The 14543-nt window shown below is 43.7% G+C and overlaps 1 protein-coding gene across 1 annotated transcript in view; it reads right to left on the bottom strand.

Annotated features, from left to right (window-relative positions):
* LOC135214478 (phosphatidylinositol 4-phosphate 3-kinase C2 domain-containing subunit beta-like) overlaps window positions 1–2838 on the bottom strand; it is a 184644-nt gene extending 181806 nt beyond the window's left edge. The window contains exon 1 of the mRNA XM_064248826.1: window positions 2306–2838. The gene's annotated coding sequence lies outside the window, so the exon portion shown is untranslated. The remainder of the gene's footprint in view (window positions 1–2305) is intronic.
* Between the last annotated feature and the right edge of the window lie 11705 nt (window positions 2839–14543).

The raw sequence follows: 14543 nt of genomic DNA, 5'->3' as shown, positions 1-14543 counted from the left end.
GGATCTATAAACTTGCGTCACGAAAATCAGATCATCATCATCATCATCATCACCTCCAATGCAATGTGACGCAATTAAGTAAGAGCCTTTGCGAAATCCCGTCACACATCTTTCCCGTACTTTCACTTCCATTGGTCTCCACTTGTCTCCAGCCTCCCATCTCATAGTTCTCATTTATAAGTAGATGTGAGTCTTTCAACTATTCTGGGGCCCTCAGAAATCAGGGCAAATAGCAAAGATAAACTTCAAGTGATTGATATAATTATCTGTTATTATTATTATTATTATTATTATTATTATTATTATTATTATTATTATTATTATTATTATTATTATTATTATTATTATTATTATTATTATTATTATTTCGTTGTAAATTATTGCATTTTGTATGGCGCTGAGCTCCAAAAGCTTTTCAGCTTCTCGGTTTCCTCAAGTTCAGTAATTAGTATTTTCTGTTTCATACAATGCATGCACGTGATAAAATTTACATAAATATGATTTTTGAGCTCTGCATTTCTTCTCAGTATGACTATATAGCTACCTCTAATAATAAAGGCAGCTCAGCGTCTGGTATTTGTCACGAATGTAACCTTTATCATAAATAAGTCTTCGAGTATCATTAGAATAAAGTGGTCAGTCCAATTTTCTTGAATATCACGATATCTTTTCTCTCGTGCATCGTAAATGAGTCACATCATCTTCCTCAATGTAGCTAGCCACCATCAATCATTGACACAGCCTAGAATGCTCAGACAACCGCCATTGCTCAACGATCTTACGTGATTGACAATTTGACTGTGCTTAGTGCTAGCCTTAGTTCTCCTGCGGGGATTCTGGAATATTAGAAACTGAAAGAGTTGTTCCTTTTGTTTAAGCAAAGTAATGGATAACTAAATGTCGAGGTCTTACCAGCAGTTGTCCAGGCTTGGAAATGAAAGGTCTATGTGTTTCTCAACTCGAAACGTGATATTTTTACACACGGTCCCTTATTATTCAAACTGCATTTGGAACAAAATCATTGGTAAAAGGTTGACCAACTCTAAGAATCTGGCTACTACTGTTCGTTATTTAGAAAAAAAGACTCGATTGTGTACTTGTAAACGATTAGTCCTATATCTATTATTAATATTGTAATTGTAACACAATCATACTGGAGTAATATAAAAGGACTGTAGTTACAATTATCTCCAAGTTTTGGGCTGCTTTAGGGACAGGAGCTCGATCCAGCTCAAGACTTTTTATTTCTTTCTCATTTTCTTTATGAACCGAGAAAACACCTTGAGCAGCGTAGGAAATTCCACATAAAAATGATGCTAAAACGTATCAAAAGTTTTTAATTACAGTAAAATGCAGGTGAAATAAAAAAGACCGAAAAAACTAACAGACAACAAACAACGCTGGCAACACACAAACAACAATTGAGTTGCAAGTTGGGCAAATTCAAGGCGAGGGAGGTTGGTGGTGCTTCAAGGCAAACCCATTTATTTTCCTTCCTCGTCCTTCCTGTCCGTTACCCCTCCTTCCTGCTACCCCTTTGTCTACTCCTCCTCCTTGAATTCAGCACTTCGCACAAGTTTCGTCATACCTGCGCGCATTACGTTGCCTTTCCTTACCTCTCTCGCTTTGTAATCATCTTTTTTGCACAATACTGCAAGAAGAAGATGGCGAGGACCCAGCAATCGCAATGACCATGATTGCCACATTCGATTCAGAAGTCACGTTCTCTATAACGCTGGTTATCCATCCGGTCGGTAAAGTTGAGCAATGTTGCGTCTTGTAAGTGCTTGGATGATGACCACCATGAAGCACCAAGAACTGTTGGCACAAACAAATCCCTGGAACATCGGTTGGACCGGTACATAAACATAGAGGGGAGTCTATATCTATGGTCTGGCAACCACTTGACAAATAGACTTTTGAAAACCGCAAGGTTAACACTTTCTAGACAAGGGGTATGCATATACAAGATATATATATATATATATATATATATATATATATATATATATATATATATGTGTGTGTGTGTGTGTGTGTGTGTGTGTGTGTGTGTGTGTGTGTGTGTGTGTAGAAATCAGTAATCTCCGGATTCAACGGTTGGATAGCTTTCTTTCCCTCTGCTGCCAAGCTTTGTTAATCTCTCTCTCTCTCTCTCTCTCTCTCTCTTCTCTCTCTCTCTCTCTCTCTCTCTGCTCTCTCCTCTCTCTCTCTCTCTTTCCTTGCTTCTAAAGGGAAAATGATATTAAATCCTAATATTTTATGCACAAGGCGTTTCTCTTAAACGTTAAAAAATCTGACTTACCTCCATGAAATGTCCCATCGCCAACTACTTTACGATTCCAGCGATGACAAAACACCCGGACCTCTTGTCAGTAACATCAGCTTGTCAATTCTCTGCCTCTAATATCACTTGTCACCGATCGTTCCGCGGAATGACCAAAGCTTGGCCATTGATAAAAGAACGGTGATGTATGTATGAAACCGCTTATTGTAGATAAAATGACTTCAGTCTAGCAGCTGAATTTACCGCTCATGTCAGTCGAAATGAATACCACTTAAGTGACACTTGGCACAACATCTTGAAGCTTGATCATTTCAGCATGGCATTTAACATAACATTGGTATGACTTGATAGGCTATATCATGCTTCTTTTCACAAATTACTTCACACTGGCAATTGGAACGACACTTTTTAACACTATGACATGTTCATTTTACATTGTTACTTATACTAGTTAAACGATACAACATCAATGTCGTTAGGCTTAGTTTCCTGAAGCTAAGATTATGGGGAAGACCTCAACCACGTACACCGCACAGCCTCACGGAACTAAGAGGAAAGTGGCTGAGCATTCTAGTGGCGTTGGGAAGTCGAAGCTGATAAAGGTAGGGTGCTGTTATCTCTGTAGGAGACAGATTACAGTCCACGATACCTTCCTGAGTTGAGATAAGCTATCTGGGGTTGCCGGGGGGTTTTCTGCTCTTTCGAGAAGCGGAGACGCCGAGTCTGAGATTATCTCAATTCACACTTACTTGTTATCTCGTTCTCTTGCATAATCATTTGTTAGCAATAGATGATATTGCTGGTTGCTCATGTTCGCCGACTTTTGACGTAAAAGACGGATTTAGTACAAGGACGCACGCATTCATGCGTAGGTGCGTGCATAATAAAACATCTCTCTGCACACACACACACACACACACACACACACACACACACACACACACACATATATATATATATATAATATAGTATATATATATAGATATATATATAATAATATATATATATTATCCTAATATATATATATATATATGTGTGTGTGTGTGTGTGTGTGTGTGTGTGTGTGTATGTATGTATGTATGTGTTTATTATTCTAAAACTGAAATTGTTTTACCTTTTGTAGGTCTTGAGGATGTTATGAAAGAAACAATAAAACATATTTCAAATAAAATGTTGTATATCTTAATATGCCCTTTTTTCCACCAAGAATTAAATATAAAAATAATAGTGTATAGTATATATATGCGTATATAAACACACACACACAATATATATATATATATATATATATATATATATATATATATATAATATATATATATATATATATATAATGTGCTTGGACGCGCACATGTGTGTGTGTGACTGTATTTTTAATAGCTTCCAGAACCTCTTATTAACCTCTTAATTTTCCCAGCAATTCTCAGATATAATTATTGATAAACGTCTCGAATCCACATGGGATATACATTAAAATCCTTTTCCTTCTTTGGAGAGATTTGAACGAAGCTGTTACTTTTACGACACACAGACATATACATACATACATACATGAATATATATATATATATATATATATATATATATATAATATATATATATATATATATATAAAACTAGTCTCATTAACTAGAAATATATGCAGGTTATAATAGCTACAGTGATTTTTTTGTACATAACTTTTGATAACACCGTTTTGGAGAATCTTACCGCTGCACCCCTAGAATCGAAAAAGGAAACAAAAGAGGATCTACCCAGATGGGATTCTAACCCACACATGATCGTATATACTGAACTTCTTCATTTATCTCCAACTATGATTTAAGTAAAAATATATCTTATTTTAACCGGACCACTGAGCTGATGAACAGCTCTCCTAGGGCTGACCCCAAGGATTAGACTTTTATTGACGTGGCTAGGAACCAATTGGTTGATTAGTGACGGGTACCTACAGCTTATTGTGGGATCCGAACCACATGACATAGAGAAATAAATTTCTAATCACCAGAAATGAATTCCTCTGGTTCCTCACTGGCAGCAGCGGGCAGCGAACTTGAGTTACCAGATTAATAGGCGAGTACACAACCCACTCATCCACTGAGGAATTACAACTTTTATTTAAGGCTTGCAGTTGAGTGCACCACTCAAAATTGGAAGCATTTGAGAAGTTAGGTCACTGTGAATCCTAAATTGAATACATATACCTCTGGATAGATGTGACATGACCTGTGGGTTATCTATGACATATATATATATATATATATATATATATCATATATATAATTATATATAATATATATATATATATATATAGATATATATAATAATATGCATACATACATTATATATATCTATATATATCCAAGTAATAAAAATCCCATTAAAACATTCTGGGCTTAAAACTAAGGACTATATTTCGGTGGACTAACTTCCATCCTGATCAAGTAGTAGAAGTTGGTCCACCAAAAATATAGTCCTTAGTTTTAAATTAGAGTGTTTTAATGGTATACTTAGAGACGTTATCCTGTTTTAACAGAAAAATTTATCTACATATACAAGTGTGTGTGTGTGTGTGTGTTGTATGATATATATATATATATATATTAAATAAACTACAACTGAGTATATATAACTATGAGGAAAGTAAAAAGGAAGAGTACGAGATTTATTACTTACCTCTAAGAATTCTTTGAGTAAATTACATACAATGAAGAAAAGGATTACAAAGAAGACTCAGTTCCATGAATAACAACTAAGACTGAAAGAGTATATAGCCATTTTAATTAATTCAAACGTGGTTTGTAGCTCTTCCTCTTCTTGTGAGAAACAGCACTCTAGGATGATAACCAAGGAGGCAAAAAAACTATGCCACGGAATATTGATAGCCTTTTAAACCTGTTCGAACTTCTGCAAAATGGGGTCAAGAATACACTACAAAAAATATTATGCAAAAGTCTAGTAGAAAGAATATATATATATATATATATATATATATATAGATATTATATATATTATATATATATGTGTGTGTGTGTGTGTGTGTGTGTGTGTATGTATGTATGTATGTATGTATGTATGTATGTATATACATTCACAGTCTTTTTGCATAGCTTTAGGTTTATGATTTCACGACTTTAATTTGTTATGTCACAAGCCTGAACATAGTTATTGGCGTTAAATTACTCATACATATATCCAGAACACATTTTATTCATCGCAATCAATTCCAAAGATTTTCACTTCGCGTTAATCGCGCTTAAGAAATATGCATCTTATCTTTTATGGAGTGTGTGATATGTTTTATAATCCCGGCAAAACTACCTTAACATGAGTGATACATGTAGCCATGGATTTAAAATGATTTCACAATTTATTGTAGAAAATAAAGGCACATAATATAACAGTAATAATTACCCAACAAGAAAGGCAGCTCTTTTTTTTCCCCTGTTAGCTCTTGGTTACAGTCGAAGATTAAACTGTCTTGACTCCAAGTGTTAATCAGATTCTCAGATTATCGGATTTTCTCTACCTCAATCCATTTATCTTTATCTTGCATGGTCTGTCACATGCATACATCGCTCATAAACCATCCACACTGCTCTCTCTCTCTCTCTCTCTCTCTCTCTCTCTCTCTCTCTCTCTCTCATGGGATATTAGAGCCGAGTTATTCTTCATTAGTTCGTAAATAGTGAACGAGAAAGGGAGACCATTTTAGTCTCAACCCTCAGGAAGGAGACACGAAAACAAAAATGCATTTCGTTTCTTGTGTAAAGACCTTCTTTATCCACTAATCACGATCTTGTATCTCATCTAACTAAGCAGCAAGAATCACATGTATATGTGTGTATATAGAATTTCGTGGCCTTTCCACCGCTATATAATGCATCAATGTATGTTCATTATGTCTTTTGTTATTGTCATTTTATTAACTGCAAAGAAACACAAATTCTTCTCTGTCTGTGCGCGGGTTGCGAGACTCGGGGGTCGGGCACTTTGTTTCCGTCCGCACACTGCTATGAATATCAGGTGCCCTGGTAATAAATCAGTTAGCACTCAGTTCAGTACTCAGTTCTGTCTCATTGCGACCTCACAACTGGTGACCCGAGGAGTGACGGTAAAATAGCGGTTTTGGTTTCGCAATTAACGGACTCACTACAGCTGCACTTACCTTCAGAAGCCTTTAACAGAACCATATGGCGACAAAGTTTAGGCTTCTGAAAGCTCCTTCCTTAGGAGACCACCCACGCCACTAACAGACTAATTATGACCTACCTCCCTAGGGCGTGTTCAAATTGTTTGGCCTTGCCATTTACAATTCAAATCAACCGTAATCAGAAAATCATTAATGGAACCACATGGTGTATAGTTTTGACTTTTGACAAACCCCGAACACCATTAAAGGACTAAGTACGGTGCTTAATTCGCGTTTTTGTGTCAGAGTCAAAATGCCAGACACACAACTCGAAAGTCAAGCTAAGGACTCACAGATCATCTGCATCCCCCTCTCACCTTTGAAAACCATGATATCTCAGGCAATAAAGCTACCGCCATTCTCGTGGCAAAATACCACATCGTGGTTCCTGCGGGCTGACGTACATTTCCGTGTAACCAAGGTCATAGACAAAAAAACTAAAGCAGATATCACCATGACGATGCTGCCCGAGGAAGTGTTTAATAGAATTACCCCTTGGCTAGACGTGCAGACGGAAAAGATCAAATACAAAGACCTCCGCAGGGAGCTCATCAAGATAAACTCCATGCCCATCTCAGAGAGAGCCCAACACACCCTGGACCTGATGAACCAGCCCCTGGGGGATGCATCGCCCAAGGACACCTGGGACAAACTTCGAGGTCTCCTGATGCTGCAGGACTGTGACGAATTCGGCAAAAGAAGGGAGATCAGTCTATCGCGAGAAATATTCCTGCGGCACCTTCCTCAGGAGGTAAGAGCGCAAATTATGGAGGCAGACAAACTTCCAATGGAGAAACTGTTGAGCACTGCTCATAAAGTCCATGAGGCCACCAAGGCCTCCAAGCACACCGCAGCACCTGCAGCCTGATATAAGAGAAGGTCGAGGAGGGGGATACACATGCAATATGCAGAAAAAAGGCACTACCGCAGCAGCAGACGACGTGGACAAATCCAGCGTTGTGTTATTTCCAACGACGATTCGGAAAGAACACCAGAAACTGCCGAGCTTCCTGTGCGTTCCCAAAAAAATGCAGAGGGCGGCCACCCATAACAGCAGTGGCCGCAAACAACAGGGAATCCCAACCAGTGGGATTCTTCATCCACAACGCAATCTCGGGGCGCTGAATGCTGGTAGACATGAGAGCTATGCAGTCGGTCTTTCCGCTGTCAAGGGAGGACTACAACTGCCAGCTCCGCACTAGTAGCCACAAACAGAGGGCCCATTCGCTGCTACAGAACCTAGACCTGCAGAATATCCATTCTGGGCCATAAGTACGAGTGGCCCTTCATCATTACAGACGTCAGGTTCCCCCTACTGAGCACCGATTTTCTCTCATAATGTCTGCTGGTGGACATCGACCATAAACGACTCCTAGACACCATAACCTACTGCTCCCGCCTGCTCGCTGCCGGACTGGAAATGCCAGCTGTATGTGCTGCCGCGTTGTCCAAATACAGCACCCTCCTGCACATATTACCAGATGTCTTCAAGCCAGAACTATGCCAGGTGCCGGGAACATAGGCCAGGCACGGCATCTACCACAACATCACCACCACGGGCCAACCGACACATGCCAAGTTTCGCCACCTGCTGCCCAAGAAGCTCCAGTATGCTAAACAAGCATTTGTAGAAATGGAGAGGATGGGTATTTGCAAAAAGGCATCAAGCCCATGGGCATCCCCCTGCCACATGGTGAAAAAGCCAGACAGTTCCTGGAGGCCCTGCGGGGACTATCGTTGGTTGAACCTGATGACAACACCTGACCATTACCCCCTGCCAAACATGCAGGACCTGACAGGCACGCTACATGGTGTCAAAATATTTACTAAAATAGATCTACTTAAATCTTATTTTCAGGTGCCAGTACATCCCGAAGACATTCTAAAGACGGCCATTATCATACCGTTTGGAACATACACCTTCTCCTATTCTGCCTTCGGCCTCAGGAATGCTGGGGCCACATTCCAACGCTTGATGGACAACTTACCTTTCTGCATCTGTTACGTGGATGATATCCTGATCTTCTGCAGGTCCTGGAAGAGCATCTGGGACATGTCCAGGTCGTGCTGAAATGCCTTCAGGAGAACGGATTGATCGACAGATTCGACAAGTGTTCCTTCAGTGTAGAGAATGTAGACTTCCTGGGACACGAGGTCTCCCCAACAGGCGTCCACCCCATGGCCTCCAAGGTAGAGGCAGTAAACAACTTCCTTACATCGAAGACAATCAAGTCCCAGCAGGAGTTCTTCAGCACAGTCAACTACTACTACTGACGATTCGTGCTGGACATCACCCGTATCATGTATCCCCTGACCAAGGTGCTGAAGGGGAAACCAAAGACACTGACGTGAGAAATGCCGCAGCAGAGGGTGCTTGAGCAGAGGGAGGTAGCTCTCACCAGAGCCACCACCTTAGCCTACCAGGACCCCACTACCCCCTTGAGACTTACCACCGATGCCAGCAATGTCATCTGCGGAGCCGTACTGAAGCAGATAGTGGACAGGTCCCCCCCGCCTGCTCACGTTCTTCAGCTGCAAATTGAAGCCACCAGCGACCCGCTACAGTGCATTCAACAGGGAACTGCTGGCAATCTACCAGGCCGTGCAACACTTCAAATACCATCCTGACGGACCACAAACCTTTGGTATATGCTTTCACAAAGGCGGAAGATGCGTGGTTGGCAAGACAGCAGCGGCACTTGGCTGCTATATTCGAATTTGGGTGCACCCCCAGCTGTGTCCCCAGGAAGAAGAACCTGGTAGCCGATGCCCTGTCGAGGACTGAAATAGATTCAGTCTACCTGGGCATCCACTACGAGGATCTAGTGAAAGAACAAGCTGCAGACCTCAAAATGCCAGCTTACCGCACAGCACTCGCTGCACTGAAGTGGAAGGACATGCCAGTAGGAGAGCAGGGATTGACACGTCTCTGCAGCACCAACACAAGTCGCCCCCACCTCCTGATACCTGCATCATGAAGGAAGCAGGCATTCAACATCATCCACGGCCTCTCCCATCCATTGGGACATAGCAACGCACCTCATGACTGAGAAGTTCATGTGGCACAGGATAAAAAAGGATGTGTGGAGATGGGCAAAGAACTGCATACCGTGCCAAATAAGCAAAATCACCCAGCACACAGGATCAGGCATTGGCGACTTCCCTCAACCACGAAGATGGTTCAGGCACATTCATGTGGACCTATGCCACAATTGGGGGGCACCAGATACCTACTGATAGTCATAGACAAATCTACGAGATGGCCGGAAGCAACCCCGATGGCAGAGGCATCGACAAGCACCTGCATGGAAGCCCTAGTATCAAGCTGGTTAAGCTATTTCGTTGTGCTGGACGACATAACTACGGACAGGGGCTTAGCATTCCTGTCAGAAGTCTGTGTCTCCCTGGTATGCCTGACGGGGCCAACACTCCACAGCACAATGGCATACAACCCCGTGGCTAACGGAATGGTGGAAAGGGCCCACCGTTTGTTAAAAGTGGCACTGATGGCATGGTGTACCAACAGAAACTGGAAGGCGCAGCTGTCCCGGGTCCTGCCAGGACTTCAAACAGCACCGAAAGCAAACAGGAAAGAATCTCCTGCAGAAAAAGTCTGCAGGGAAGCACTGGCAGTACTGGGCGAATTCTTCCCTATGGAACCAGACGACTGAGATTCGCCTCTTAAAAGACTAAGAGAAATAGCAAAGGAGTTTGAGCCCTGCTGGAAGACTTTCACAGACAAGACACATAACTACATACCAGAAAGCCTAGGAACCTGCACACACGTCTTCCAGAGGGACGACACCTGCTGCCCACCCCTGTCCAGACAATACAGAGGCCCATACCATTGTTATCACAAGAAACTCCAAGGCCTACCTCGTCGACATTCATGGGCAGGAAAACTGGGTATCCGTTGACAGATTAAAGTCAGCCTTCCTGATGGATAACGAAACCTGGGAGGAGATCAGCAGACGTCCGAGAATTCCTCCACAAAATAAGACCTCAAGCAAAGAAACCAACATCCTGAGACGTGGTCGAGGTCGTCCCAGGGGCCAGACGAAGGACGACATCCTGGCAGGCCCGCCAGATGACTCTTCAGTCGAAACTGCCCAACAACCTCAAATTTCAAGAGCTCGGGGACGGCTCCTGATACCAACAAGATATTGGGATTAAATGTACAAATCTTCCAGTTATTCATTATTAATTATGCATTATTTAATTATTCATTATTAATCATTAATAATTGTCTGGGGGGGGGGGATTTGTAAACACCTTTTTTACCCACTAATCACGATCTTGTATCTCATCTAGATTGTAAAGACCTGTGTAAGGACCTTCTTTGCCCACTAATCACAATCTTGTATCTCATCTAGCTAAGCAGCAAGAATCACACGTATATGTTTGAATATAGAATTTCGTGGCCTTTCCTCTGAAAGATAATTTAATGTATGCCCATTATGTCTTTTGTTATTGTCATTTAATTAACGGCTAAAAAACACAAATTCTTCTCTGTCTGTGTGCAGGTCACGTTGTTGTTTGACGCATGTTGTTTGAGATTAAGGCTCGTGGGTCGGGCACTCTGTTTCCGTCCGCATACTGCTATGTATATCGCGTGCCCAGGTGATAAAGCCCGTGCTGGCATAAGGCCAGCTTAATCTCAAACAACATAATTAAAAGACTACTAGCTGCTCTGTGGGCAAGAGCCCGAGCTGGCCTAAGGCCAGGTTAATAAAAAAACAACAGGTAATAAATCAGTTAGTACTCAGATCTGTCTCAATGCGACCTCACAACTGCACATAAACCTATACACACAGGCATGCATGGGAATGCTCATGCCCTATGAAAAAAGTAAAAAAAAAAGTCATTCTTACAAACTTTCACAAGAAGGTTTACATTGAAAGTCAGACACTATTAGATGAAAATGATAAAACTCGCTACCTATAATCCATATATAGTGTTATTGCAGTTTTTTATCATTCAGATGTTATAGATTTTCCATGATACAGTATTAATTTTTATATCGCTTTCTCATTTAATTTTGTAAATGAATAAGTATTATAATACAAGGAAAAAAGTGTGAGGAGTGGACAAAGAGGCAGGTAGAAGTGTACTGATTTTTATTACAGGTAAAGGAAATTCAAATATACAATGTGCGGGCGGAAATGTGGTATCCGACCAGCGAAAGAGTAAAAATGGGTCGGCGATAGCCGATTTGTGTTTCTTGCGAGACATATAACTTAGAATATAAAAGCATAAAACATGATCTTATATGGTATATACATTGATGGAAAGCCCGCTGAACGCTCTCAAGGAGGGAAGTAAGAACAACGTGATTGTAGAAATATGTACAGAGGAATTTGCGGATAAAGCATTGTCCTTACAAATGCTCTCCCCCTAAGACAATAATTAGGGCATAATTGTTGGATGATTTAGTGAGCTTCTGATTGCTACTCGTGGAAGCGTGTGGGCCGGTGGAGGCAGCCTTGGGTGTGCAAGACCAGCTGCTTCGGTAGATCCTCGGCCTCAGAGTCCTCAGGGTTTTTTGGGGACGGGATGCCTCCCCTGGGGTGATCCTCGGGGGTTTGACTGTCTTCCTAGGGCAGCCGTGTCTATGACTGGGCGGTTTGGTGACCAACGGTGTTGCTCCTTGCCGAGGAGGAGGCGTGAGGCTCCATACGGGATCTGCGTCGGCTCACTCTTCATCCATCAGGAAGGCGGGTTTCAGTCGGTTGATTATGACCCAGTCCTCGCGACCATTTATGGAGATAAAGTATGCCTGTTAGTGCGTTGGAGGACATGGAAGGGGCCTCGGTAGGGCCTCGTCAGTGGTGGGCGGCGGGCATCGTCCCTGATGAAGACATGTTTGCAGGAAAATAGGGACTTCGGGAGGAAGTGTTTGGATCTGTCGGAGAAGGTCTTGATGCAGGGCATTTCAGAACCGCTCAGGCATGGTGTAGGTGCTCCTCCGGGGATCTGAAAAAGATAAAAATATCGTCGACATAGCAGACGCAGAAGGGCAGGTCCCCCAGGATGCTGTCCATTAGGTGCTGGAAGGTGGCCCTTGCGTTTCTCAGGCCGAAGGTGGAGTAATGGAAGATGTAGGAGCCGAAAGGCGTGATGATGCCGGTCTTGGGAACGTCCTTGGGATGTACCAGAACCTGTAAGTAAGATTTTAAAAGATCCATTTTTGTGAAGATTTTTGCTCCATGGAGGGCCCCAGTCAAGTCCTGCATGTTTGGCAAGGGGTAGTGATCGGGGATCGTAGCAAGGTTAAGTCTCCAGTAGTTTCCGCAGGGCCTCCAGGTGCTGTCAGGTATCTGTACCATGTGGAGGGGCGAGGCCCAAGGGCTTGATGTTTTCCGGCAGATACCCATCATTCCATTTCCGAGAACGCCCTTTTTGTATCCTGAAGGCGGCCTGGAGGGAGTCGTCAGAACTTTGCGTGTGTTGGGGGCCTCGTGGTGGTGATGTGGTGGAATATTCCGTGTTTGGGTGGCGCCCCAGCTACCTGACGAAGTTGAGGATTGAAGACTTCGGGGAACTCCTGCAGGAGGTTACCGTACTTGTGGGGGGCGATGGTGCAAATTGTGGGGGCGCCTGGGCCTGCTGCGAGTGGTAGGGAACGGCATGTCCCCGTGTCGAGGAGAAGCTTGTGGCCCACGTCAACCAGGAGGCCATTATGCGCCAGGAAGTCCGCCCCCAGTAGTGGAACCCTGACGTCTGCGATGGTGATGGGCCAAATGTAGTTGCGCCCCAAGATGGAGATTTCGAGGGACTTCGTGCTGTAGGAGTGGATGGGGGTCCCGTATGCGGCGACAAGGGTGGTTGGGCTGTCAGGCCTGTGGCTGTGGTCTTCTCCTGATGGTGGGAATATCGAATGCATTGCCCCAGTGTCCACCAGCATCCTCTGGCTGGATATCATGTCGCGGACATAAAATCCTACGGCATGTGGTTCCGATGAGGCCACTGCCACAGGCGACTTTGGTTTTGTCTGCTGTCGCCGTTTTTTGACTGCTGGAAGTTGAAGGGGCTTTCGCATCTCCTGGAGTGCCCTCCGAACTTCCGGTGGTAGTAGCACCAGGAATTTTCGCCCCGCTGCGGGTGGGAGGTCTTCCTCTGGGTCACGGTGCCGATCTCCTGCGTTTGATCGTCTTCTTCTTCTTCCTTCTTTGCTGCTAGGCATATGGAAGATCAGGGAGAGGCGAGCTTCACAGCCTTGTTTGACAGCATTAGCTTTTTAGCTTTCTCCACAAGTTCGTCATCGGGGAGGGTATATGCATCGGTTAGCTGTCCTCGGACATCTGGCTCGAGTTGCCGAAGTAATATTTCACAGCCCAGGCAAATCTCCATCTTCTTCCCGTCGAGACCTACGTCAGGCATGTGGAGGAGGCCCATCACCATGTCCCAAGCATCCTCTGGGTTGGGCGCCTTGCATCGGGTTTGTGACTAGGTCGAGGGCGCGGGTGGCTCTCTCCGCAATGGGAGTGGTGTAGGCTCTCACGAGTCTTTTCTTCAGTTCATCAAGTGCAACTGGTTCGGTCTGTGCCTGTCCAGTCAGCCAGGGGGTTATTCGGTTATATATGTCTGTCGGCAGGACTGATATGACGAGGTCAGCCTGCAGCACCTTGTCAGAGAGTCCCGCGACCTGGAATTGCCCTTCAGCTCGGATGAACCAGGCGCTTGGGTCCTTTGTTGCGAAAGGGGGCAGCTTGACAGCCTGAGCGGCAGCTGTGTGTGAAGCTGGCGTTGTAGCAGAGGAGGCCTGGGTTGCTCAAACGGAACTGTCCGCTTCCATTGTCCACTCTCACAGAACGGTCGACAGAAGTCGTAAATGGCGGGCCAAACCGTTTGAGGAACGCCTGAACACACATGGGGATGGTATGCCGTATTTAGTCCGTTAGAGGCGTTGGTTTTTTCCGCGGTAGGAGCTTTCAGAGATCTAAACTGAGGCGCCGTGTGAGTCCGCTAAAGATCTCTGAAGGTGAGCGGCGGTAGTTAGTCCCTTATGGCTTAGCCAAAACCGCTTGGGTCACCGTCCAAACTGGGAGGTCACCATTTGCAGTT

The sequence above is a fragment of the Macrobrachium nipponense genome, chromosome 45 (assembly GCF_015104395.2).
Source record: "Macrobrachium nipponense isolate FS-2020 chromosome 45, ASM1510439v2, whole genome shotgun sequence".
In the NCBI taxonomy this organism is placed as follows: domain Eukaryota; kingdom Metazoa; phylum Arthropoda; class Malacostraca; order Decapoda; family Palaemonidae; genus Macrobrachium; species Macrobrachium nipponense.
The sequence above is the reverse complement of the archived record's forward strand: the minus strand, read 5'-3'. Positions and strand labels throughout refer to the sequence as shown.